General features: G+C 37.5%; 1 protein-coding gene, 22 non-coding genes and 1 pseudogene across 23 annotated transcripts in view; 17 read left to right on the forward strand and 7 right to left on the reverse strand.

Moving 5' to 3' along the window:
• Window positions 1–23,543, forward strand: part of LOC114539808 — a 247,148-nt gene that overhangs the window by 57,293 nt on the left and 166,312 nt on the right. The gene's annotated exons all lie outside the window — the stretch shown is intronic.
• Trnap-agg lies at window positions 158–229 on the forward strand. Its single transcript has one exon. It is a non-coding gene; the product is annotated as a tRNA-Pro (tRNA).
• Window positions 2,828–2,909, forward strand: Trnas-uga. Its single transcript has one exon. It is a non-coding gene; the product is annotated as a tRNA-Ser (tRNA).
• On the reverse strand, window positions 3,563–3,644 carry Trnas-cga. Its single transcript has one exon. It is a non-coding gene; the product is annotated as a tRNA-Ser (tRNA).
• On the forward strand, window positions 4,642–4,713 carry Trnac-gca. Its single transcript has one exon. It is a non-coding gene; the product is annotated as a tRNA-Cys (tRNA).
• Window positions 7,274–7,386, reverse strand: LOC114539826 (annotated as a pseudogene).
• Window positions 7,634–7,756, reverse strand: LOC114539854. The gene has a single exon (XR_003688975.1). It is a non-coding gene; the product is annotated as a U5 spliceosomal RNA (small nuclear RNA).
• Trnas-cga lies at window positions 8,526–8,606 on the forward strand. Its single transcript has one exon. It is a non-coding gene; the product is annotated as a tRNA-Ser (tRNA).
• On the forward strand, window positions 9,824–9,894 carry Trnag-acc. The gene has a single exon. It is a non-coding gene; the product is annotated as a tRNA-Gly (tRNA).
• Trnae-uuc lies at window positions 10,038–10,109 on the forward strand. Its single transcript has one exon. It is a non-coding gene; the product is annotated as a tRNA-Glu (tRNA).
• Window positions 10,563–10,635, reverse strand: Trnaf-gaa. The gene has a single exon. It is a non-coding gene; the product is annotated as a tRNA-Phe (tRNA).
• Trnaa-agc lies at window positions 14,198–14,270 on the forward strand. The gene has a single exon. It is a non-coding gene; the product is annotated as a tRNA-Ala (tRNA).
• Trnaq-cug lies at window positions 15,519–15,590 on the forward strand. Its single transcript has one exon. It is a non-coding gene; the product is annotated as a tRNA-Gln (tRNA).
• On the reverse strand, window positions 15,823–15,895 carry Trnat-ugu. Its single transcript has one exon. It is a non-coding gene; the product is annotated as a tRNA-Thr (tRNA).
• Window positions 16,744–16,815, forward strand: Trnaq-cug. The gene has a single exon. It is a non-coding gene; the product is annotated as a tRNA-Gln (tRNA).
• Window positions 17,478–17,550, reverse strand: Trnat-ugu. The gene has a single exon. It is a non-coding gene; the product is annotated as a tRNA-Thr (tRNA).
• On the forward strand, window positions 18,639–18,711 carry Trnat-cgu. The gene has a single exon. It is a non-coding gene; the product is annotated as a tRNA-Thr (tRNA).
• On the forward strand, window positions 18,867–18,939 carry Trnat-agu. The gene has a single exon. It is a non-coding gene; the product is annotated as a tRNA-Thr (tRNA).
• On the forward strand, window positions 19,265–19,336 carry Trnap-agg. Its single transcript has one exon. It is a non-coding gene; the product is annotated as a tRNA-Pro (tRNA).
• Window positions 20,219–20,300, forward strand: Trnas-uga. Its single transcript has one exon. It is a non-coding gene; the product is annotated as a tRNA-Ser (tRNA).
• On the forward strand, window positions 20,732–20,803 carry Trnap-ugg. The gene has a single exon. It is a non-coding gene; the product is annotated as a tRNA-Pro (tRNA).
• Trnat-agu lies at window positions 21,550–21,622 on the forward strand. The gene has a single exon. It is a non-coding gene; the product is annotated as a tRNA-Thr (tRNA).
• Trnas-uga lies at window positions 22,359–22,440 on the forward strand. Its single transcript has one exon. It is a non-coding gene; the product is annotated as a tRNA-Ser (tRNA).
• Window positions 22,947–23,019, reverse strand: Trnat-ugu. Its single transcript has one exon. It is a non-coding gene; the product is annotated as a tRNA-Thr (tRNA).

A 23,543-nucleotide genomic window follows, 5' to 3' on the forward strand; every position in this document is an offset into this window, starting at 1 on the left:
TGTCTGGTCTCGGTACTAACAGTGATTTAAGATTCCTACAAGTCTTTTTTCACTTAGAGTAAATATGACATGAAAAGATTTTTATATTTTTCCATGCATGCTATACATCGTCTTTATTGTGAGCGATGAAAAAGAACACTTCTCGTGTTCTGTACTTGGCTTGCTGGTCTAGTGGTATGATTCTCGCTTAGGGTGCGAGAGGTCACGGGTTCGATTCCTGTGCAAGCCCTGTTCGCCCCTCTCGCTTGAAAGAGAACGGCCTTTGACAACAAATCGCTGATGGTCTAACTATGTTGTATTTTCTTCAGAAAAAAATGTGGTACGTGTTCTCGTTCAAACATTAGCGAGTTTGAGCAAGGAAACGAAGTACGAAGACGAAGACCTTTTTCGGCCGAGGTAGACTGGGAATAGTGGTCTTCGTCTTAAGTCTTCGTGCAGCGGGATATTTAAATTGAGCAGTTCTGTCACAGTTGTAGGACTACGAACACGATACATATTTTGTAATCATGAACGGAGCTGAATACAAGATGGCTATTTTAGCAATGTTTTCAGAAGATGCTTTGGAAGTGGAAGATGTTATGCTTCTTACGGTAACATCTCAAACAACAGTTATATTCCATACAAGAACTATTCAAGATGTTACTTGAATATATCTTACCTTGAAAACTTCGTTCTGACTGTAAGTGGAAGTTTCGGTAGACGATTCTTGCCTTACAGGTCATATAATAAATAATAAACAACGACAATGATTATTACTAAATAAACTGAATATGTACGGAGTCAAGGGGAAAGAATTAGGTTGGTTCACAGATTATCTGTTCAATAGGACTCAGACAGTTGAAATCGAGAGCGTTAGATCGAGTCCTAAGCCTATTTGTTGTGGGGTCCCGCAGGGTTCAATCTTGGGTCCGTTCTTATTTATTGTTTTCTTTAATGACCTCGTTGAAAACATAAATTGCCATGTTATAAAGTATGCTGATGATACCGTCATATACTACGCAAATAAAGATATTGATGTTGTTGAAAAAGTTTTGAAATTGGAAATGGAAAGCATAGGTAATTATTGCAGAGAAAATGAACTTCTGCTTAACCTCAAGAAAGGTAAGACGGAGGCAATGCTGTCTGGTACTACAAAGCGCGTAAAGCAACACGGTAGAGAGCTCAAGATCAATTATAATGGTATCTCAATCTCTTTTGTAACAGAGTACGTCTATCTTGGCAATGTCATTGATAGCGCTCTTACGTTACATTCTAATTTTACCCGAGCTTATAAACGCGCAAGCAACCGTCTAAGATTGCTGAAAAGCTTGAGAGAATACCTGGATATCAACGCAGCTACACAGATATTTAACATGATGATACTTCCAATTCTGACCTATGCTGGTCCAGTTAAGCTGACGTATACTCGAACTCAAAAAGAGCGTTTAAAATCTTTGCTAAATAGAGCCAAAATCAAAACAGGAAATGATGCACTTGCGGATATCCATGAAGTCATCCAAAGACAGAACTGTATGTTAGTAAAAAAAGGTATCGAACAGCAAACAAACAGCATGATTTTTAATAATTATTTTGAAACCATTAGTCATTCAAAGGAAACGAGGAATAATAATCATTCATTGCGACTACCTCCAGTAAAGTTAGAGACAGCTAAACAGGGGTTATACTTTGGTGGAGCTAAACTTTATAATAGCCTGCCATTAAAAATAAGAACGGAACCGGAACTTAACAAGTTTAAATCCTTGCTCCCTGACTGTAAGTTTTTATAGACTCTTTTATAGATTGTTAGATTATAGTTTGATTTTAACGAAATAAGTCTTATTTAGGTTTATAGTTATCAGTACAAAATTAATTATCTTTTCAACAGGACAAACAAGGATAGCAGTTTTATTCCTGTGAAACTTAATTGTATACATAGTTGTAAATATACTGATGTTTTTATCCTGTATAAAGATTTTTAATAATATTAATAATAATAATAAAATAATGCTATTATGCTCTCAGTTCGATTTTCCTTTCTTTTATACGTTAGGAGTTAATCATGCATTGATAAACCATATGCATGCATTTACACTGACCACAACGAACTTTGTCAAAATATTCGTCCTAAACCAGGACAACAAGACGAAGGACGTTAAACCCTCTTCGCTGACCTTAAGTATGCGCAAAGGATCCGCAGACGTTAAAAATTGTGAAGTTTGTCTTCGTCTTCGTACTTCGTTGTCTTGCTTAAACTCCCTATTAGATGCACTCTCTCAACTTAATCTAAGTATCAACCTCAAACAAAGATTGTGCCTAGGATTTTGCATCAATGTAACCACGTATAACCCTTAAACTTGGGCATGGTAAATAATGAAACTTCTTGTGTAGGCTTATATAAATTCTAATTTGAAATTAAAAAGCGTATAATATATTATACCTTATAGAATAACTGAAATAAAAACTTAACGCCCATGACCAAAACAGCTCAGGTTCGAAATCGGAATTAGCAGCCATTGATTGCAGTTGAATTGCTATCTCGTATATGCTGCTGAATGCTCAATACCTGATGCATGATCTATTTACACGCTCTGTGAACTGCCTGATTTCTATCAGTAATCAATTCCTACGATAAAAGCCTCCGGCGACCGTCACCGCGAGTTCCACGAGACCCTTTACTTCTCAGTCTTATTATAATTCCAAAATTCTGCTGCCAATTGAAAGCAGTTGGGAAGGCATATACCAATTCCAGAGAACCTATTAATGTGCCCACGACGTAAAATCTGTGGTAAAATAAACAGGTAAGTTCCAGGCTACTAGTAATAAAGCAAAATAGGGCATCAGCAATTATGTAGTCGTGGCCGAGTGGTTAAGGCGATAGACTTGAAATCTGTTGGGATATCCCCGCGCAGGTTCAAATCCTGCCGACTACTCTTGTTATTCCGGAGTGTTCATAACCGAGAAATTGCCACTAGGTGGAATTCCGTTCAAAAAAAAAACCAGTCAGAGTAGTTAAAATTTCCAATACCTGATGTGAAATGGTTAATATTAAATCCTTTTAACACAAGTGGTAAAATTTATATGCATTCTGATTCGGTTACTAAAATTGTAAATAAACATATGGTGATTGGACTAAAGCGAAATTACCTCTTGTCAAAAGGACCTTTATTCAGAAATTATTGCTCCTTTATTAGGATCTCTATTCTAGGACCTTTATTCTAGGATCTCTCCTATATACTGGGACCTTTATTCAGAAATTATAGACTCGTTTTCAACAGCAAAATGGGATGTTTTCCGCAAGCACGAATTGACGGAAGTCTCTTAAACCTTAGTTTTTCATGTTATATACCGGAATTTTTTTAAATTACCGAAAGATAATGAACGGGTTGGATTCCCGTGCAAGCCCAATTGCCCTCAAAACTTGAAATTTTTTCGGGATTGAGTTTCTTTCTTTCAAAAAAAAGGCAGTGTTGAACTCAAATTGGAATCTCCCGATAAAACGTTTCCCATGCAGTATCAATCCTCTCAACATACATGCAAGGAGGAGATCTAGTATGCATGAATGTAGACGTTGTCTACATTCGGTCGTAGTCGGCAGGATTTGAACCTGCGCGGGAATATCCCAACAGATTTCGAGTCTGTCGCCTTAACCACTCGGCCACGACTACATAATTGCCTGTTGAACCGCAATGATGAAAAAGCACTATAAAACACAAATAAGTATTATGGAAATTGATTTCCAAAAGAACGAATCGTAAACATTGTTCACTATTGTTACAAAAATCCAATCACAAAACTCATTTATATTAGGTAGATACTTATTGAGTTTAAGTGGAAAATGTGAAGAGCCTCGTCAGAGATTCGAACTCCAGACCCCTCGTTTACTAGACCAGTGCTCTAACCACTGAGCTAATGAGGCACATGGAAAACACTCGTGGTCACTGTTGATATGATTACATTGATGCAAATTCTTAGCCCACAATGCAACACAGTATTCTTATTAGGTTGATACTTAAATTAAGTTGAGAGAGTGCATCTAATGTTGGAACGGGAACACGTACCACTTTTTTTCACAAGAAAATACAGCTTAGTCATTAACTAGACCATTGGCAAATTGTTGTTAAGGCCGTTCTCTTTGAAGCTAGACGGGCAAACAGGCCATGGTTTATGGGCCCAGCACGCTTCCACTGCCACACCCTGCTTGCTACAGACTGCTTCTATGCCATGGATATATACACAGATCTGTATTTTCTTTTAATTAGTTGTGCTTTTCCGAATAAGTTAAGAAAAGCGGGAAATGTTCTTACAGGTATCTAAGAAAATATCAGCGCATGCCGGTATGCACGATCGGGGAGTATAGTTTCTGAGTTCAGGCTTTTCTCCTACACTACATTTAAGAAAAATTACCTTTCTGAACAAAAAATGACACCTAGAATGTGCACTGAAAAATATTTTTATTGAAATGACAACTTTAGCGGGAAATGGTTTCGATCCATTGACGTCTAGGTAATGGGCCCAGCACGCTTCCACTGCGCCACCCTGCTTGCTACACACTGCTTCTATGCCATGAATATTAAACTTGTGCTATTTCGAATAAGGTAAGAACGGCAGGAAATGTTCTTTCAGGTACCTAGGAGAATAGCATCAGACAGGTATGCACGATCAGGGAGTGTAGCTCAGTGGTAGAGCATTCGACTGCAGATCGAGAGGTCAGTGGTTCAACTCCGCTCGCGTACTAATTAGTGAATTAAAAAACCCAATTTATTTTCGTTGTAACAATCCGTTTGCTTGATAAATAATCCTTGCAGTTTAGTTTTTTTTCAATGACTCTCTGGGACACATGCATGTTCTATAAATTTGTAAAACGGAAGTCCATACCTGGAATACAGGGAATATAATTACTTTATCTTAATAATGTGCGTGTATAGATATACTGTAGAGCCAGGAATTTCTCAGTAATTTTTCTAGGTGTTTATGTCCTGTGGTGTAATAGTTAGCCCTTCGGACTCTGAATACGATTAAATATATACAGGGTGCCTCAAAAAAAACGCAACCACTTAATATTCTAAAATTCATATTGTTCATAAGCTCAATAGATTTTATGCCCCTGGGATTTTAAAATGGCTTCTAATCGTACAGTTCAACTGCTAATAGTCAAATCAGCTAAACTAATAATGGTGCAGCTAACAACCGAACAACAAGTTTTTATTGTCGTGCATGATAACTTGAATCCTAACTGTCGACCTTGTAAAATAAATTGTAAATAAAATTTCACTCGTTAAATACTTTCAATTCAGCTCGTTGGTTTACGCAGCCGACTTTGTTTACCGACGATTGTGCTGCTAGAATATGATTACAAGCTTTCTCGCATTCCAGGGGCCAAACGTCTTTTGTGTTGTAGAACAAAGAGGATATTCATGAATATTAAGTGTTGCGTTTTTTTTGATACACCCTGTAGTTGCCATAGTTAATAGCTATAGTTGCATATAATTTACAAAAGTATGACAACAAGAGCCTCATCAGAGAGTTGAACTCTGGACCCCTGGGGCCGGTTGTTCGAAATGTGGATAAGTCGCTATCCAACGGATAAGTCGCTATCCAACGAATAAGTTTTATCCAGCGTGTGATTTGCGTCGCACGAAGCTTGGATAACTTTATCCAGCGGATAAAAATCGCTATCTACCGGATAAATTTATCCAAGGTCCGGAGGTGGTTTAAATCCACTATCCAGTGGATAAATTCAAAGATACAAGGTAACACTGTAAACATTTATATAAAATAGGACAAAAATGCCATATTCCTGTTACTGTGTTTCAACAAACTAATACACATCATGATTGTATTCACCATTAAAAATGTTTTCGAAGTGCAATTTGTCGCAGCAGCGTTTCACGTTGCCTACACATTCCGTTCCGAGCGGCGATTTTTTGGAGATCCTCGCATTTATAACAGGCGGTAAATTTACTATACGCTTCTAATCAGTTTATAAACGCGAATATGCAAAGAAAGATTCAACCTATTCCAAGGAAACTTGCTAATATCTAAGTAATTTCATTCACGAACATTAAAATAGTGTTCCTAAATTTGCTATGGAACCGAAAGGCAAAGCATTGCATGCAAGGTCAAGGAATAAAATTGCAATGTGTTTGATTAATAAAATCACTATGATGTGAAGTGCAAAGTTCGAGCAAATCACTTGTTCAAGTCTTTTCCATTCAGTAACTATACTCGAGAATTCGTAATGATTATGAATTCAATGTTGTAAATGCTTAGCAACAGCTGACGTTGTGGTACGAAATTTCAGGATAATCCTGTTTTCTTCCGGTAGATTTTACCTTATCTATTGGATAGCTATCCACTTCACTATCCACGCTTCGTGCAACGCGTTTTTATCCAATGGATAACTATCCACTGGATAGCAGATTTATCCGTTGGATAGGACTTATCTGTTGGATAAGTTATCCATCTTTCGAACAACCGGCCCCTGGTTTACAAGACCAGTGCTCTAACCACTGAGCTAATGAAGCGCACGTACAAGCTAACGCGAATATTGTTGCTTATCTTATAATGTGCACGCATCAAATTATGCTTTAAAGGGTGTATAAAAAAAAGGTAATCCAACTTTGGCGCGCTATTGTACGTGAACTACTCATTCCAGCAAATGAATTTTTTTCACATTCGGAAAGGTTAGGCTTTTAGTTAACTATCGAATGACATGTTTTTAATACCAAATGATGAAAAAATGAGAAAATAGGAGGCTGATAAAAAGTGTTAGTAAAAATCGCATATTCTCACCTCTGAGAGTTGGGACTAAAACCATTGAAAATTAACTCCCTTTAGGACTTAATTGAAGAATTTTGCTTCCGAATAAACTACCCGCCAATGCATGGTATTAAAGTAGGAACAAATCACATCAGGAGAACATTCCAAGCAATTAATGTGCCGGCGATGTTAACTTTTTATCGATAGAGATGGTGGTCAAGTTGAAGGCATGACGCATAATCTCTTTTTAAAAGTGTGAATGTAAATAATCGCAATAAACATGTTGTAAAACCAGTGCAAGCTGTAACATGTTCGTGATTAATTGTTTCTGTTCTTTTTTTATGCCCTGCTTTGATTAGATTCAAAGGTGAAAATATGCGATTGTGACTAAAGTTTTTTATCAGCCTCGTATGTTCTCACTTTTCACCATTTGCTATTAAAAGCATATCTTTCGATAGATAGAAGCCAGAGGAGGTTGGACAAGCGATTAGAAAATTAAAACGTGAGCTCTCAACTAACGAGATCACCCTATTTTCGCCCTATTTTCCGGTGGGCGACAAAAAATACCCTTAGGCATATTGTGTTGTTCTCCTCCACGGCAACCTTTAGTAAAAGGCGAAAGATTTTTTCGTAGGAGAACCAAGGTTTGGAAACTTAGGTGCTTGTCAGTGCTGTATAAACGAAATAGTTTCACTTTTGGAACACGGTAGTCACGGAAGTGCGCGCGCAATGTTATCAATTGTGACGAATATAATTGTTTTTATAATTAGCAGTTGCTCAAACAATTGTGCCATTTTGGTTTGATATAATATGGCGTGATCAATAGCCTTCTGCCAGGAAACATTGGGAATTCCGATTACGCCAGCTGTTGATCTCGTACACTTTTGATAAACACCCGCCTGAAAAATCCGGCGGGCGACAAAAAATACCCTTTGGCCCAATGTGTTGTTCTCCTCCACGGAAATCTTTAGTAAAAGGCGAAAGATTTTTTCGTATAAATGAAAAAGAACCAAGGCTTGGAAACTTCGGTGCTTGTCAGTGCTGTATAAACGAAATAGTTCGCTTTTGTATTTTGGGACGCGGTAATCACGGAAGTGCGCGTGCAATGTCATCAATTGTGACGAATATAATTGTTTTACTTGCCAGGCGAATTCTTGCCAACGGAAGAACCAAATATTTCAATTTTTTGTTAATAGATTATCCGAAGTACCTTTTCTTCTGCTGTTTTTGCTTTTGAAAGCTGTCCAGATCGTGCATACCTGTGTGATCAATGTAATCATATGAACAGTGTCCACACTTGTTTTTTACACGTGCCTCATTAGCTCAGTTTAGAGCTCTGGGGCCGGTTGTATCAATCCCGTTTAGCTTTAACGGTGGATAAGTCAAAATTAAATCTCTTAATTAAACACTCCTACATCTCTCTTGAATGAGTCAACTTGAATATTATGCACTTAATATTTGGTTGTAAACAGTATACATTTAGTTTGCTTGTCGAATGAAACGACTGACTTGCTTTCTATTTTGAACCTAACCAACGTTTAAGCTAAACGAACTTGATACAACCGGCCCCTGGTCTCGTAAACCAGGGGTCCGGAGTTCGAATCTCTGACGAGCTCTTCACATTTTCCACTTAAACTCAATAATATGAACGACTTTTGTGATTGACTTTTTGTAACAATAGTGAACTGCAATGTTTATGATTCGTTCTTTCAGAAATCAATTCCTATAATACTTGCTTGTGTTTTATTGTGTTTTTTTTTTATCATTGCCAATCAACTGGCAATTATGTAGTCGTGGCTGAGTGGTTAAGGCGACAGGCTCGAAATCAGTTGGATATTCCCGCGCAGGTTCAAATCCTGCCGACTACGTGTCTTGTTATCCCGAAAGATTTTCATAACACGGAAAAATTTTTTGCCAGCGGGTGGAATTTCGTCTTATACCAAACGATATATTTTTGGCATTTTTTAGGGAAAAACAATCAGAGTAGTCAAAATTTTTAAAACTTGGTGTAAAATGGTAAATACTGTACCCTTTTAACCGAAGTAGTCAAATTTACGCATTCTGATTCGGTTACTAAAAATGTAAACAAACATGCTGTTTGGTCTAGAGCGAAATTGCCTCTTCTTATAAGGAACTCTATTCAGAAATTATTTCTCCTTTATAGGCTCGCTTTTAAGAGTATAATATTAGGCTGTTTGCCGCACGAGTCAACGGAACTTTAATTTTTCATTTACCGTTATGCCGGAATTTTTGATTATTTATTGTAAGCTACTTCACTTTTTTCGCTTTGGGTGCAGACAGAGTGGACACGGATTCGATACCCGTGCAAGCCCTGATTGTCCTCCCAAATTTTTCGAAGATTGAGTTCCCTTCTTCAAGACAAAAAGCAGTGTTGATCTCCCCATAAAACTTTGATCCCATGCAGTGTCAATCCCATATGGAAAAATACAACGAGGAGATATACTATGCATGCACAAATGTATTCATAGTAAAGAAATGTCATCCATGAAGACGTTGTCATTCATTTTACAAGAACTGAACATCGGAAAATATGCAGAATTAACTTGGAAGGGATAACTATTTTTTGACGATGATTCGTTTTTACAATTGTAAAAGCGTCATGTGTATGCCTTATTGTCTGAATGGTTAGAGCACTGGTCTCGTAAACCAGAGGTCCGGTGTTCAACTCTCTGATAAGATTTCCCCCGTTCTTACCTTATTCGGAATAGCGCCAATGATAAGAAAATATCTATCTGCGTATATATTCATAGCACCAGGGCAGTGTGTAGCACGCAGGGTATAAATATAAATATTATTTTTAAAAATATTACGAAAAACTTTTAATGCGAAGCAACGGTTTTCTGAAGAATGATTTGAGATCCAAAGATCTAATCCCCCAGTTGCTGCCTTTCCTTACATCTTTTCGAGCAATCGGTAAACGATAGATCACTCTTTACGAAATTAAAAATATAATTTCTGAGTTTGATTCGTGTAGCATGGGACCTAATTTATGGGTGTAATTTGAAAATATGTTTCTTACAGCGGAGTAACATGATTTTCGAAATTGACGACATTACTTGGCGTTGCGCTTGTGGTTCAGTGATAGAATTCTCGCTTACCACGCGGGAGACCGGGGTTCGATTCCCCGCAAGCGCATAAAATTCCCCTCGGATGCATTGTCCTGATCAATAACACCCATCATGTGGTTTCTTTTTCACACTTTCTGTGGGGTACCAAAATTATCAGAAGAAAAGGGTAATTTTGAAAAAAACGACACTGTTACATAAGGCATAGCAAGTTCCCATGTGGTCTAGTGGCTAGGATCTGGCGTTTTCACCGCCATGGCCCGGGTTTGATTCCCGTCGTGGGAAATCCGTTTTCATAATTATCCGGCAATTATACGGCAATACATTTAACACCTGAATGAATATTATTGCAGGACACGAACACTGACAAGAATATGAAGAATCGCGTTTCATCGAGTTTGTTAAAAAGGAAATTATATTTTGAACGAATAAAGTTGAGTTGCGTTTTCGAGAATTTATTGTGTTTTTAATTGATTACATATGGAAAAAATATGGAGGATGCGGGCATCGATCCCGCTACCTCGCGCATGCAAAGCGCGCGCTGTCTTATTTGATCTAATCTCTCACAGCCGCCTTAACGCATTGAAATCCATTTTTACAATGACACATATCTTTTTTTCTTTTTTTTACATTGGATTTCCCAAACAAACTATTTGTTAAAACCGCAAAATGAAACCGTTATTTTCAATATTTTGCAGACATACCAAGCTAACCAGCAAAATATTTCAAATTAGTTCCTGCCGAAACCCGGGATTGAACCAGGGACCTTCAGATCTTCAGTCTGACGCTCTCCCACCTGAGCTATTTCGGCATACAACCGTTTACGGCAATACATTTAACACCTGAATGAGTATTATTGCAGGACACGAACACTGACAAGGATAGGAAGAGTCGCGTTTCATCGAGTTTGTTAAAAAGGAAATTGATAATTTGAACGAATAAAGTTGAGTTGCGTTTTCGAGAACCTAATGTGTTTTTAATTGATTATATATGGAAAAAATATGGAGGATGCGAGCATCGATCCGGCTACCTCGCGCATGCAATGCGCGCGCTCTTCCATTTGAGCTAATCCCTCACAGCAGCCGTAAAGCATTGAAATCCATTGTTACAATAACACATATCTTTTTTGGGGTTTTTTACATTTAATTATCCAAACAAACTATTTGCCAAAACCGCAAAATAAAAGCTTTATTTTCAACATTTTGCAGACATACTAAGCTAACCGGAAAAATAATTTTATTTCATTTTAGTTCATTCTCCATTGCCAGTATATCAATTTGACATAGGCAGTAAAATATTTTTCAAAATATTTTCCATGCAACTATCCTTCGAACCGGATTTAAACCAGTCACCTAGGGATGTTTGCTTGCTTATCTACTACCCCCCGCTCTGCCAACTGAGCTATCGAAGTCTGATAACGGCCCGCTTCATTATTGATCAATAAGTATTTGTCATATAATTGTTAATTCTATTAATTAGAATTTTGATAATGTTATTAAAAACTTAGGTATATAAATTATATCATTTTTAAAAATATTACGAATGCAAAGTAACGGTTTTCTGAAGAATGATTTGAGATCCAAAGCGTAATATTTTGGAGGACGCGGGCGTCGATCCCGCTACCTCGCGTATGCTAAGCGCAGGCTCCACCATTTGAGCTAATCCCCCAGATGCTGCCTTTCCTTACATCTGTTCCATTAATGCGTAAAAGATAGATCACTCTTTACGAAATTGAAAATTGAATGTCTAAGTTTGATTCGTGTAGCATGGGACCTAATTTATGGGTGTAATGCCAACATTTTCTAGAACATGCATCGCAAAATATACGCACAATTGATAATGAACTCCTGTAAAACATAAAACGTTGATTGAAAATATGTTTCATACAGCGGAGTAAGCTGATTGCCGAAATTGACCGCTATATGTGGCGTTGCGCTGGTGGTTCAGTGGTAGAATTCTTGCCTGCCACGCGGAAGACTGCATGGGGTTCGATTCCCCGCTAGCGCATGCAATTCCCATCGGACTTCATTCATTCCTTCAAACTTTATTTACCGGCAGACACAAAATCTTTTCAACAATAAAGGTGGTTTTCAAAAGGGGTGTGCACTACTTTACCAATTCAAATCCCACCCACTTTAATCTATCTACTATATACGTACAATACTTATAAACATAATTTTTTATAAACATGAAAGTGTAAACTATATTATATGAGATTAATGGAGAGAAAGTGTAAAAATTAATAATTTTTAAAAATTAATTTACACAAGAGGATTTATAAATTGAAAGGTCGAGGAGGAAAGCTTTTCACAAAATGAATTATAAGATGACAACGTTCTTATGTCCTCCGGAATTTGGTTCCAGACATAAGCACCGTTGTAGCTATAACCTTTTTTCAAGTAATCCGTCCTGGGCTTGGGAAGACATAAGCTAGTTAAGGACCCTCTCAAATCATAATCATGCATCGTATTAGAATGTTGAAATAGATCTCTCAATCTTCGAGGAGCTAGATTATTAATCGTTTTAAACATATGTCTGGACTTTATGTCGCCCTATATTGCAACTTTTGAAGACGATCACTAAGCGTCTTACCTATCACATCCCAAACTTCACAACAATAATCAAAATGAGGCTGAACTAAGGCATTGTACACTGGCGGTCAAAAAGAACTGCTCAAAACAAATTGAAATGCTCTCAAATGAACGTAACTTTCGCGCTAACAATATATACGAGTAAATATAGACTAGATTACATGCTAAGCTGTATATGAAATATTAATATTTTGTTGACCCTCCTTTGGCTTTATAATTAATAACGGCCTTACACCGGCGTGGCATATTTTCTGTTAAGGTGGTAATCTTAACGGTCAAAAGATTTTTTTTCCCATGGACAGTCTTTACAGCAACGCATAAATCATGGACGCTTTATGAATGAATTCCTTTTTTGCACTATCCCCTTGACATTGTCCCACAGATTTTCAATAGGGTTAAGGTCTTTTGGCTGTGCAGGCCAATCCATTTCTGTCACTCCCTCTTCCTGAAACCATTGTTTGACTATATCTTGGAAGTGTGACAGGTTGCATTTCATTATTGAAATATTGCTTGGAATAAGAGAATTATCCAAAATGCCTATGAAGCTCTCTCCTATATTCGCTTCTTTTTTATAAATTTGTATCTAAACAGTTCTTTTTGATCGCTAGTGTACAATAAAAGATTGATTGTTACTATTCCTGTTACACACGGTAATAGCAACATTTGAGCAGTTCTTTTTGAGCGCCAGTGTATATGAACACTAAAGTATTCCGATCAACAAACTCCTTAGCCTTTTTAATAGCACCAATTCCTGCCGAGTGAGTTTACTTGCAATAAACTAAATGTGCTTCTTCCAATTTAAGTGCTGATCTACAGGGTGTATCAAAAAAAGGAGACCTTTAGAAATCAAGCTATTGTTAAAATTTGAATGCCTTTTCAATTGCATTTGCACTTATGCTGAACCGAAGTGCGTGAAATATTGATGCATACATTAGAAAAAGGAGACCTTTAGAAAATGAATTGACGTTTGTACACAAGATTGTCTGCTCCTGGGAATTTGAAAATAACTTTAATAGCATAAGCAAAAATAACGACCCAAAAATATTCAAATGACTAAGCACACCAGTACAAACATGGTTCAACCAACATGGTTAATGTTCAGGCTCAGCAGCCTGTACATTGTGGGTTTGAGACAAAACACCAGACTCCTGCGAAGCAGCAGGAAGTGCTAGGAAAGCAGAGGGAGGAGAAACGAACTCCGCCTCAGAAAAATAATGGTCGCTGGCCTCCTGGTGAAAAATGAAGTTCAGCGACAACTCCGCAGAGGAGAGGCAAAAATTCGAGCCTGGATGGAAAGAAGGCGTCGATAAGGGCCCATCGGAATGAACACTCCGAGGACCGAAAACTATAAAAGGTGACTCGACCTGCGAGTCTAGGCCACGCAATGACGGCACGGAAGAAGATGCTGCTGATGATGTCCCAGCAGCAGGAGCGGAAGAAAGAGCTAAAGCTCCCTCCATTGATTTCGGAGTGCTGTCCTCAACCGGGAAACGGTAATCAATGGGGACAATAGCTGTTTCAGCATCAGTCACCCGAGGTGCAGCTGGAGGAGACGAAAACTCTCCCTCTGACTTCTGCGAAGACGACTCCGAGAGAACCGGCCGAGGTGTTGAAACGACCGGTGTTTTTTCCGGAGAAAGAGGCAAAGTTTTCGACACTGTGTCAACTACGGACTGTCCAAGGACATCCAAATCGTTAATGTCCTCAAGATGGTCTTGGAGGGCCTGAAAACGATTAGCTGTTGGAATAGCTGGGATGTCCAAAGTAACCGGTTAAGGCCGTGGGGGATTAGCTCAAATGGTAGAGCGCGCGCTTAGCATGCGCGAAGTAGCGGGATCGACGCCCGCATCCTCCAAAATTGTACGCTTTGGATCTCAAATCATTCTTCAGGAAACCGTTGCTTTGCGTTAAAAGTTTTTCGTAATATTTTTAAAAATAATATTTATAGCTAAGTTTTTAATAATATTATCAAAATTCTAATTAATAGGATTAGTTAACAATTATATGACAAATACTGATTGATCAATAATGAAGCTAGACGTTATCAGCCTTCGATAGCTCAGTTGGTAGAGCGGAACCGCGCGCTTTCTAGAAAAGTGTGGGAAAATTTTAAAATATACATAGGCCTCTGAAATGGCCGCAAATGCCTCTCAATTTAAGGATTAATGGAAAATGATAGATACTTTGTGAAGTTCCCAGCATTTTTGGCGCTCAACAATACAACCATGCTTTGATTATGATGCGAAGTAATCAGTGATGATTATGATGCTAAGTAAGATTCTGGTGCTATGTAAAGTTTCAAGCATGTTTGGTGCTTATGTACAAAGATCGATATAAAGTTGCAACTTGCAAGCATCGAATATTATCAATTGTGCATATATTTTGAGATGCATGTTCAAGAAAATGTTGGCATTACACCCATAAATTAGGTCCCATGTTACACGAGTCAAGCTCAGAAATTATATTTTTAATTTCGTAAAGAGTGATCTATCTTTTACCGATTGCTGGAAAAGATGTACGGAAAGGCAGCAACTGGGGGTGTAGCAGATGTGGCCGTGTATAGCAGTTTGCACAGGATTGAAAATTTAATTTAACTATATAAGCACGAATTCCAAAGGCAAAGTGTAAGACAAAGTGAATATATATCATGCGGTTTATTTACATTTTTGAACAATTGAACTTCTATACTCTTTAAAGTACGATGTGCTTCTGAATTTCGCGATCGAACAACATTTACGTTCGCAAGGCATCTAAATGAATATGAACTGTATTGTTTATGTTCAGAAGCTTTATATTAAAGACTGGCACGTGCGCGCCACGCCGGAGTTAACGCCAGAACAGGCGTTTTTTGAGTTCAGGCTTTTCTCTTATAGCTCATATTCGACTCTTAACAATGTGCGTGTATAGACTATACATCAAAGCGGTCTGATGTGTATGATAAGCTGTATAAAATTGCGAATACGTATTGGGAGAAAAATCGAACTTTTTTTGCTATTCAAAAGGTTTCTCTTTGATAGCGGTACGGAAATACACAATTGTGAACCAGCGATTAGATTTCCGGGTTGAAATGTCAATTTCTACCGTGTCGTTTAGTAGATGGTTAGGTTCTGTGGTGTAATGGTTAGCACTTCGGACTCTGAATCCGGAAATCCGAGTTCAATTCTCGGTAGAACCTTCCTGGAACTATTATTTTTATGTCTTTATATAAGTTTTTGAGTTCTGGATTATCTCTTATATAGCCCATTTCAGAAAAAATATGTGTTTTTGAATAAAAATTACAGTTAGATGGTCTACTGAGCTTTAACAGCAAATGATTTCGATGCATTGGCCACTGGCCGGGCTTGCAGGATAAATTATATAGTTGCTATAGTTCCCAATATACTTTTGTAAATACAAAAGTATGCAAAAGCCTCATCAGAGAGTTGAACTCTGGACCCCTGGTTTACAAGACCAGTGCTCTAACCACTGAGCTAATGAGGCGTATGTGCAAGCTTAACACGAATATAATTGTATGAATACTTTATCTTAATAATGTGCATGCGCGTAGCAAACTACATAATTATATATTATGCAGCCACCATTCGTCAGTAAGTTTGATAGATTTTAAGGGTCTGTGGTGTAATGGTTATCACTTCGGACTCTGACTTCGAGAATCGGAGTTCAATTCTTGGTAGAAACACTTTGAAAAAATTCATTCTCCGTCTTTATGTATTTTTTTATTTCAGGCTTTCTCTTACAAGTATCTAAGAATATAGCATATGACAGGTATGCTGCATGGAACGCTCAGAGAGAGTAGCATATAGTGGAAGAGCATCCGACTGTAGGTTGACAGGTCACTGGGGTCAGTGGTTCAACTCCGCTCGCTCCTTCCTGTTCTATAAATTAAAGAAAAATTAAATATTTTTATGGTACAAATTAGTGCATGAAAAATCCCATTTTATTTTCGTGGGAAACAGCCGTACGTTTGATAAACAATCCATGCAGTTTAGGTTTTTTGAATGACTCTCTGGGACACATGCATGTTCTATATTATATTTGTAAACCAGGGCTCCATACCTGGAATTGGGGGAATATATGTAAATACTTCATCTTAATAATGTGAGTGTATATAGACTATACATCACAGCGCGGCCGGGTCAGATGTATATGATGAGTCGTCAAAAGATTGCAGAATACGTATTCGGAAGAAAAATTGAACTTTTTCATGCTATTCAAAAGGTTTCTCTTTGATAGCGGTACAGAAATACACGATTGGGAACCAGCGATTAGATTTCCGGGTTGAAATGTCTCAAACACCAATTTCTGCTGTGTCTTTCAGTAGATGGTTAGGTTCTGTGGTGTAATGGTTAACACTTCGGACTCTGAATCCGGGAATCCGAGTTCAATTCTCGGTAGAACCTTGCTGGAACTGTTAATTTTATGTCTTTTTGTAAATTTTTTAACTGTGGTTTTGTCTCATAGCCCATTTGAGAAAAAATATATGTTTTTGAATAAGATTTCGAAAAGATCTTTTTTATTGAAATGATAACTTTAGCAGGAAATGGTTTCGATAAATTGACCTCTGGGTTATGGGCCCAGCACGCTTCCACTGCGCCACCCTGTTTGCTACACACTGCTTCTATGCTATGAATGTAAAACTTGTGCTATTTCGAAAAAGGTAAGAACAGCAAGAAATGTTCTTTTAGGAGAATAGCATCAAAAATGCAGATATGCACGATCAGGGAATGTAGCTCAGTGGTAGGGCATTCGACTGCAGATCGAGATCAGTGGTTCAACTCCGCTCGCTCCCTTCTCTTTTATCAATGAAAAAAAAATCCAACATTTTTATCGTACTAATTATTGAATTAAAAAACCCAAATTTATTTTCGTTCCAACAATCCGTTTGATTGATAAATAATCCTTGCAGTTTAGTGTTTTTTCAATGATTCTCTGGGACACATGCATGTTCTATAAATTTGTAAAACGGGAGTCCATACCTGGAATACAGGGAATATAATTATTTTATCTTAATAATTGGCGTGCATAGTTGCCTATATACTTTGTAAATACAAAAGTATGCAAAAGCTTCATCAGAGAGTTGAACTCTGGACCCCTGGTTTACAAGACCAGTGCTCTAACCACTGAGCTAATGAGGCGTATGTGCAAGCTTAACACGAATATAATTATATGAACACTTTATCTTAATAATGTGCATGCGCGTATAGCAAACTACATAATTATATACTATGCAGCCATCATTCGTCAGTAATTTTTATAGATTTTTAGGGTCTGTGGTGTAATGGTTATCACTTCGGACTCTGACTTCGAGAATCGGAGTTCAATTTTTTGTAGAAACTCTTTGAAATCATTCATTCACCGTCTTTATGTATTTTTTTATTTCAGGCTTTCTCTTACAGGTATCTAAGAATATAGCATATGACAGGTATGCTGCATGGAACGCTCAGAGAGAGTAGCATATAGCGGTAGAGCATCCGACTGCAGGTTGACTGGTCACTGGGGTCAGTAGTTCAACTCCGCTCGCTCTTTCCTGTTCTATAAATTAAAGAAAAATTAAATATTTTTATGGTACCCATTAGTGCATGAAAAATCCCAATTTGTTTTCGTGGGAAAAAGCCGTACGTTTGATAAACAATCCATGCCGTTTAGGTTTTTTGAATGACTTTCTACGACAGATGCATGTTCTATATTATATATTTGTAAACCAGGGCTCCATACCTGGAAGAGGGGAATATATATAAAAATATTTCATCTTAATAATGCGGTGCAAAAAAAGCAGTGCTAAACTCAAGTTGCAATCTCCAGATAAACTTTTTCCATGCAGTATCAATCCTATCAATATACATGCAAGGAGGAGATCTAGTATGCATAAATGTAGACGTTGTAGGCATGTCAACAATGAAGACCCTATCAATCATCATATACAAGTACTGAACATCAGGAAAATGAATTCGTGCGACTTTTTTATAGTGCGTTGCACATTTTTCATAACTCAAGAATAATTTGTAATTCAAAAATAACACTGTAACATTTTCAACTATCATATCACCGTATGATTACCATTGCCATCGTCTACAAGATAATCTCGTTAACGGTGTTTGTGAAAGCAACTGAATTGATCGATCAAACTTTAACACTAATATTTTCCCTTTTAGTTTTAGCTTGGCAGGAATAACTATATTTCGCCGATGATTCATTTTACCTTTTTCAAAAGTATTACGGGTTTGCCTTATTAGCTCAGTGGTTAGAGCACTGGTCTCGTAAACCAGGGGTCCGGAGTTCAACTCTATGATAAGGCTAAATTTTTTTTAACTGTGTATAGTAAGGGTGAGTAAAAGACTTAAATATTTGTGATCATTGCGCATTCAATACTCGCCGTGAAAAAATTACCTGCAAAATACGTTTTTTGAAACATTTGTTTACATTTCTATTTGCGCATTCTTTTTTTCTGGGTGCCTCCTTAGCTCAGTGGTTAGAGCACTGGTCTAGTAAACCAGGGGTCCGGGGTTCGAATCTCTGAGGAGGCTTTCCACATTTTCCACTTAAACTTAATAGGTATCTACGAACATGAACGAGTTTTTTGACCGGCTTCTTGTATATAACGATACTGAACAAGGTTTAGTTTGTTATCGTGTTTACAATAATCGTCTATTTTCTACCATTGCGTTTGTCTTGTCTCGGTACTAACAGTGATTTAAGATTCCTACAAGTCTTTTTTCACTCAGAGTAACTTGGCTTGTAATAAATATGACATAAAAAAGATTTTTATATTTCCATGCATTTATGCTATACATCGCTTTTATTGTGAGCGAAGAAATATGCGAAAAAGAAAACTTCCCGTGTTGTGCACTTGGCTTGCTGGTCTAGTGGTATGATTCTCGCTTAGGGTGCGAGAGGTCACGGGTTCGATTCCCGTGCAAGCCCTGTTCGCCTCTCTCGCTTGAACTGAAGAGAACGGCCTTTGATAACAATTCGCTGGTGGTCTAATTATGTTGTATTTTCTTGAGAAAAAAATGTGCATGGTACGTGTTCTCCTTCAAACTTTAGATGCACTCTCTCAACTTAATCTAAGTATCAACCTCTTACAAAGATTGTGCGCTAGGATTTTGCATCAATGTAATTATATCGACAGTGTCCACGGATGTTTTTTCACGGATGCATGCCTCTTTAGCTCAGTGGTTAGAGCACTGGTCTTGTAAACCGGCCAGGGGTCCAGAGCCCGAATCTCTGACGAGGCTCTTTACATTTCCCACCTAAAGTCAATAAGTATTTGATTTTTATACTAATTCATTGTATTTTATTGTGTTCTATTGTTATCATCAACCAAGAGCACAGCTTGTTCACATAGGTAACGTATACCTAACCCTTACACTTAGGCATGGGAAATAATGAAACTTCTTGCGTAGGCTCATCTTATATAAGTTCTAATTTGAAATAAAAAAGCGTGTATAATCTTATACTTTAGAGAACAACTAATAAAAATAAAAACTTAACGTCCAGGGCCAAAACTGCTAAGGCTTGAAATCAGTTAGCAGCCATTGATTGCAGTTGAATTGCTGTCTCGGATCTGCTGCTGAATGCTCAATCACTGATGCATGATCTATTTATACGCCCTGTGAACTGCCTGATTTCTATCAATAATCAATTCCTGTGATAAAAGCTTCCGCCACTGAAAAGCAGTTGGGAAGGCGTACCAATTCCAGAGAACCTATTAATGTGCCCACGACGTAAAATCTGTGGTAAAGTAAACAGGTAAGTTCCAAGCTATCCGTGTTAAAGCAAAATAAGCGACTCCTAAGCAATTATGTAGTCGTGGCCGAGTGGTTAAGGCGACAGATTTGAAATCTGTTGGGATATTCCCGCGCAAGTTCAAATCCTGCCGATTACGACTCTTGATAGTCCGAAAGATGTTCATATAACACAGAGAAATTGTTTGCCACCAGGTGGAATTTCGTTTCAAAACATACAACATAATATTTTTTTTCATTTTTTAAAAAATACCAGTCAGAGCAGTTAAAATTTCTAATACTTGATGTGAAATGGTTAATATTATACCCTTTTAACGCAAATTTATGCATTCCCATTCGGTTACAAAAAAATAATGTAAATAAACATGGTGATTGGACTAAAACGTAATTACCTCTTGTCAAAGGGACCTCTATTCAGAAATTATTGCTCTTTTATAGGCTTGTTTTCAACAGCAAAATGGGATGTTTTCCGCACGAATTAACGGAAGTCTTTTGAACCTTAGTTTTTCATGTAATATACCGGATTTTTTTAAAATTATACCGAAAGATAATGAACTAATTCCACAAGTGTGGCTTGCTGGTCTAGTGGTATGATTCTCGCTTTGGGTGCGAGAGGTCACGGGTTCGGTTCCCGTGCAAGCCCTGATCACCCTCATAACTTGAAATTTTTGCGGGATTGAATTTCTTTCTTAGCTTTTAAGAAAAAAAGCAGTTTTGAACTCAAGTTGCAATCTCCTGATAAAACTTTTCCCATGCAGCATCAATCCTATCAATATACATGCAAGGAGGAGATCTAGTATGCATAAATGTAGACGTTGTAGGCATGTCAACAATGATGACCTTGTCAATCATCATATACAAGTACTGAACATCAGGAAAATGAATTCGTGCGACTTTTTTATAGTGCGTGGCACATTTTTCACAACTCAAGAATAGTTTGTAACTCAAAAATAACACTGTAACATTTTCAACTATCATATCACCGTATGATTACCATTTCCATCGTTTACAAGGTAATCTCATTAACGGTGTTTGTGAAAGCTACAGAATTGATCGACCAAACTTTAACACTAATATTTTTCCTTTTAGGTTTAGCTTGGCATGAATAACTATTTTTCGCCGATGATTCATTTTACCTTTTTCAAAAGTATTACGGGTTTGCCTTATTAGCTCAGTGGTTAGAGCACTGGTCTAGTAACCCAGGGGTCCGGAGTTCAACTCTCTGATAAGGCTTGATTTTTTTTAACTGGGTATGGTAAGGGTGAGTAAAAGACTTAAATATTTGTGATCATTACGCATTTAATAATCGCCGTGAAAAAATTAACCTGCAAAATACGTTTTTTGAAACATTTGTTTACATTTCTATTCGCGCAAGCTTTTTTTCCGGATGCCTGCTTAGCTCAGTGGTTAGAGCACTGGTCTAGTAAACCAGGGGTCCAGAGTTCGAATCTCTGACGAGGCTTTCCACATTTTCAACTTAAACTTAATAAGTATCTACGAACATGAACGAGTGTTTTGACCGGCTTCTTGTATATAACGATACTGAACAAAGTTTCATGACTTGCTCTTTATAAATCAATATCTATAATAATTCATTGGGTTTTATTGACATGTGTTCCATTGTTATCATCAACCAAGAGCAAAGCTTGTTCATATAGGTAACGTATACCTAACCCTTAAACTTGGGCATGGTAAATAATGAAACTTCTTATGTAAGCTCATCGTATATAAGTTCTAATTTGAAATAAAAAAGCGTGTAATATCTTATACTGTAGAGAACAACTAATAGAAATAAAAACTTAACCCCATGACCAAAACTGCTAAGGCTCGAAATCAGAATTAGCAGCCATTGATTGCAGTTGAATTGCTGTCTCGGATATGCTGCTGAATGCTGTGATGCACAATCACTGATGCATGATCTATTTACACGCCCTGTGAACTGCCTGATTTCTATCAATAATTAATTCCTATGATAAAAGCTTCCGCCAACCGTCACAGCGAGTTCCCCAAGACCCTTCCTTTTTTTTCAGTCTTATTATAATTCCAAAATTCTGCTGGCAATTGAAAAGCAGTTTGGAAGGCATACCAATTCCAGAGAACCTATTAATGTGCCCACGACGTAAAATCTGTGGTAAAATAAACAGGTAAGTTCCAAGCTATCCGTGGTAAAGCAAAATAAGCAAATCCTAAGCAATTATGTAGTCGTGGCCGAGTGGTTAAGGCGACAGACTTGAAATCTGTTGGGATATTCCCGCGCAGGTTCAAATCCTGCCGACTACAACCCTCTATAGTCTGGAAGATGTTCATAGAAATTGTGTGCCACCAGGTGGAATTTCGTTTCAAATTTCAAAACATACGACATAATATTTTTTTAATTTTTTAGAAAATACCAGTCAGAGCAGTTAAAATTTCTAATACTTGATATGAAATGGTTAATATTATACCCCTTTAACGCAAATTTATGCATTTCCATTCCGTTACTAAAAAAATGTAAAACAGGTATGCACGATCAGGGAGTGTAGCTCAGTGGTAGAGCATTCGACTCCACATGCATGTTCTAAAAATTTGTAAAACGGGGGTCCATACCTGGAATACAGGGAATATAATTACTTTATCTTAATAATGGGCGTGCATAGATATACTGTAGAGCCAGGAATTTCTCAGTAATTTTTCTGTTTATGTCCTGTGGTGTAATGGTTAGCACTTCGGGCTCTGAGTAGGATAAATCATATAATTGCTATAGTTGCCTATATACTTTTGTAAAAGTTTTTACAAAAGTATGCAAAAGCCTCATAAGAGAGTTGAACTCTGGACCCCTGGTTTACAAGACCAGTGCTCTAACCACTGAGCTAATGAGGCGTATGTGCAAGCTTAACACGAATATAATTATATGAATACTTTATCCTAATAATGTGCATGCGCGTAGCAAACTACGTATTTATATACTATGCAGCCAACATTCGTCAGTAAGTTTGATAGATTTTTAGGGTCTGTGGTGTAATGGTTATCACTTCGGACTCTGACTTCGAGAATCGGAGTTCAATTCTTGGTAGAAACTCTTTGAAAACATTCATTCTCCGTCTTTATGTATTTTTTTATTTCAGGCTTTCTCTTACAGGTATCTAAGAATATAGCTTATGACAGATATGCTGCATTGAACGCTCAGAGAGAGTAGTATATAGTGGTACAGCATCCGACTGCAGGTTGACAGGTCACTGGGGTCAGTGGTTCAACTCCGCTCGCTCCTTCCTGTTTTATAAACTAAAGAAAAATTAAATATTTTTATGGTACCCATTAGTGCATGAAAAATCCCAATTTATTTTCGTGGGAAAAAGCCGTACGTTTGATAAACAATCCATGCAGTTTAGGTTTTTTCAATGACT

This window comes from Dendronephthya gigantea, unplaced genomic scaffold, assembly GCF_004324835.1.
Source record: "Dendronephthya gigantea isolate DGI-Jeju-01 unplaced genomic scaffold, DenGig_1.0 000219F, whole genome shotgun sequence".
In the NCBI taxonomy this organism is placed as follows: domain Eukaryota; kingdom Metazoa; phylum Cnidaria; class Anthozoa; order Malacalcyonacea; family Nephtheidae; genus Dendronephthya; species Dendronephthya gigantea.